We start from the raw sequence: 4,046 nt of genomic DNA on the forward strand, positions 1-4,046 counted from the left end.
TTCTCACAAAGGAGCGGCGAATCACGAACGATACCGGTGAATTAATAGTTACTGAAAAAATACAGTCGACTGACTAAATAAAGTGGTGGTTAATTGCGACAAAAGCCCCCGGAGCGATTCTGCTGTGCTGTTTGTAATGAGTGTCTGAATAACTCGTTAGCTGCAGGCTAACGTGACTTAAAGCGGACTCCTGGAACAGACGCTTAGGAAACAACTCAAAAACTTACCTCATGTGCGTCCGTGTTGATATTCACGGATTACTAATCAAACTATTTTATTTTTATAGCTATAAAAAAAGTTTTTAAACCTCTTAAACGCTAAAAACACTTGTATAGCAGCAGCAAGTGAGCTTGAGGTAGACCTCGCGCGCCTGATTTAAAATCAAGAGCTGGTTTGGGGGGAAACTGCTCTCACTGATTAATTGCATTACAGCAAAATAAGGCAGAGTAGACATGTTAAAGATAGAGTATGCTTGTTTGTGAAACTAATCTCCCTTTTTTTAAATTAAACCCATTTCCGATGGTTGAAGAGACACTTTACCAAAAAGCTGATCTATCTACAGTATCTATTGACACAGGTAGATACACCTTTAGGAATACAACAGCTTGTGACTGGGCCAGTACTCACTAAGGTACTTATTTGTCCCTGTAATGGCACTCCGTTAGCTCTTCCTGTACCATTTCTAGAGTCAGTCGAAAACTGACTCTAGAAATTCCACGCGAGCGACGAGACATGACAACTTCCCTTGTCTTTCTAAAATGTTTACTTAAAAACAACAAGGTAAATCGGGGCGGCACGGTGGTGTAGTGGTTAGCGCTGTCGCCTCACAGCAAGAAGGTCCTGGGTTCGAGCCCCGTGGCCGGCGAGGGCCTTTCTGTGTGGAGTTTGCATGTTCTCCCCGTGTCCACATGGGTTTCCTCCGGGTGCTCCGGTTTCCCCCACAGTCCAAAGACATGCAGGTTAGGTTAACTGGTGACTCTAAATTGACCGTAGGTGTGAATGTGAGTGTGAATGGTTGTCTGTGTCTATGTGTCAGCCCTGTGATGACCTGGCGACTTGTCCAGGGTGTACCCCGCCCTTCGCCCGTAGTCAGCTGGGATAGGCTCCAGCTTGCCTGCGACCCTGTAGAACAGGATAAAGCGGCTAGAGATAATGAGATGAGAGATGAGAACAAGGTAAATCACAAAGTCTGGCGCATGGTCAAAAGACTGTGTTGCTTCCACCGTGTTCTGACTCGAAACTATGGCCCTGTTTACATTATTGCGGATCATCAGATTAACGTTTTTAAAACGATTTGCGTACACACACAAATAGCAGGAAGTGAAGTCCGCGCCGTTTTTCAGCAGTCGCGTTGCATGACCAACGTGGCATGACCAACGCCAGCGAATCAGGAAGGTGGATGTCACAGTGACGTTGTCCAATGACGACGTCAACTAGAGCTCAGCACTGCGTATCCTTGTTCCTCAATGTTTACACAGCACCGGATCAGATATATACTGGGTTGAATACGTGGGCCCTGGCGGATTCAAATTGTTCCGCCTATGGAGTCGTTTCCCGGCGTTTTAATGTGCACGGACAGTGCATCCACAACGAAAACGATACGGATACAGTCTAATGTAAACACCACCTAAGGTATCCCCAGTCAGTGATGTAACATCATAAGATTTAGAACATGGAACTCTTTTCTATGTTCTAAACTCTTTTCTATGTTCTTAAATTATCATCATTCATTTTTAACTGTTTTTAACTTAAATTATTATTGCTTAACTGGCCCTTACAGTCCCCTTTATATACTGATTAGGAACACATATCGTTAGCCTAACAGCATAATTGCCCAAGTCATTTTTTGGCTAAATTGTGATATCTGCCTAACTTTACTCTCCTACCACTGCTGCATCACCCTGCCTTATTACCTCCACCAAGGAGGTTATGTTTTTGGTAGCGTTGGTTTGTTGGTTTGTCTGTTAGCAACATTACGGAAAAAGTTATGAACGGATTGCTCTGAATTTTTTTCCAGAGGTGTGACTGGGCACAAGTAACAATCCATTAAATTTTGGCGGTGATCCGGATCACTGTCTGGATCCCGGAATTTTTTAAAGGATTCTTGGCGGAGGTCTGCGCTTTCCGAGTGCTTTTCTAGTTGCCTATGTCCTCAGCCTATCAGAACGCATTTTAGAGTCCAAAATCACTATCTGCCTTAGTCATCTCTTTGACTTAGGCATTTTTGACGCACAAATGGAGTGTGACTCCATGCATAGCCTCATTGAACGGCGTACCATCAAAGATATTCACACTCCACGTGATTACATTGTCATCTTTGAGACTGCGTGTTTGCATCCATCCCCATACAAGGTGACCCAGCTATACCACAATGACTTCATGAAGTTATCTGGGGCCTATGTCACCAACATTCGACCAGGCAGAAAAGTTGGCAACCCCACAGTCCATGACCTTCGGGCTCCAGTACTTGGCAGATGGTCGAATCCGGCACAAGTTGGATTTTGAGTCTGACTGGGAGGACCTACCTCAGCGACTCAGCATCCCCGAAGAACCGCTCCACTGGGTCCCACTCTTTCCTGCCCAATTGCCAATTACTCTCAGGAAATTCAATGACCTTGCAGGCAATGAAACCAGTACTACCAAGAGTGGTCCACCAGTACTATGACAACCTCCCTCATCAATAGACAGTGTGAAGCCGAGTTCACACAGCACCTGAGTAGGACTTTGGTTAAGGTTAAACAAGTAAAACAACTTGGTTATGTTTAGGAAAGTAAAACTACTTTTCTATGTTATGTTTGTATTTATATGTAAGAGAAATGCCTAAGTCACTTTTATTTGTTATGCAATCGATGATGTCTTTTTTTTTTTGCAAACTTGTTCACACATCTTGTTGAACTTACTGTTACAAAATCAATAAAAAAAATACCAATGTGCTTGCTAAAAATTGTGTTTTTTCTTGTTTTCCGAAAACATTCAAATATGACTTAGGCAATTATGCTATTAGGCGAACGATATGTACCTTTTTGACCCTAAAAAGGTACACTTTTGCCGCTTTTCCACTACAAACGCGGCTGAGCCGTGCCGTGCTGAGTCGAGCTGAGTCGAGCTGAGCGGGGCTGTTGGAGTTGCATTTCGACTACAACCGCGCTGAACCGTGCTGGCTGGAAGTGGGCGGACACATTGGGTGGAGTTAGCGAAAGTGGGTGGACGTCACGTGATGTCGTTAAGCAGCGCAAACAGTGACATCAGTGACAGTGGCGGAACAAGTCAGAGCCGGGCCGGGGGCGGGGCAAATGACCGGGCCCTTTATTAAAGCTTATCATAACATCATTTTAGGCTACAAAATGTCCGCAACTGCGGTGTTTACCAATTTCAACACTACCGGGTGCAACTATGTTATTTAGTACATCAAGTCCTTCAAACGAACATGTAACTCAGAAACAAAAAACATTAGGATACTGTACATGGCTCATAATAAAACATCAATAGCCTATACTGCGCACATTATTTGAAGGGCATACGAATGAGCGCTCAGAGGTTGCAACGGTGACAGGAAGAGTCAGAAATAAAAGGAGGGCGGTGCAAACCTCACTGAATGCACTGTGTTTACCAATTTCAACACTACGGGGTGCAACTATGTTATTTTGTACATTAAGTCCTTCAAACGAACATGTAACTCAGAAACAAAAAAACATTAGGCGACATACTGTACATGGCTCATAATAAAACATCAGTAGCCTACTGCGCGCATTATTTGAAGGGCATACGACGAGCCTTGCGCTCCGCGAACTCGTCCACGATGCTCTGTATGTCACTGATTCAGTGATCTTTTAAGCAGTAGTCTCACGACCCGAATAGTAAACAATAAACATGGAGGACATGGTGTCGTTAGTGTTGCTGGTCTTGGTGCTGTGGCTTGTTGTCACCGACAACGCCAACAGATACTGGCAAGAGCGTATAGATGAGGCGAGGCGCATAAGGCTTCAGAAATTCTCGTAATTCGTAATTCTTCTTCTTCCGGGTTTGCGGTGTTTACAGATCCCAGC

The sequence above is a fragment of the Neoarius graeffei genome, chromosome 12 (assembly GCF_027579695.1).
Source record: "Neoarius graeffei isolate fNeoGra1 chromosome 12, fNeoGra1.pri, whole genome shotgun sequence".
Lineage (NCBI taxonomy): Eukaryota > Metazoa > Chordata > Actinopteri > Siluriformes > Ariidae > Neoarius > Neoarius graeffei.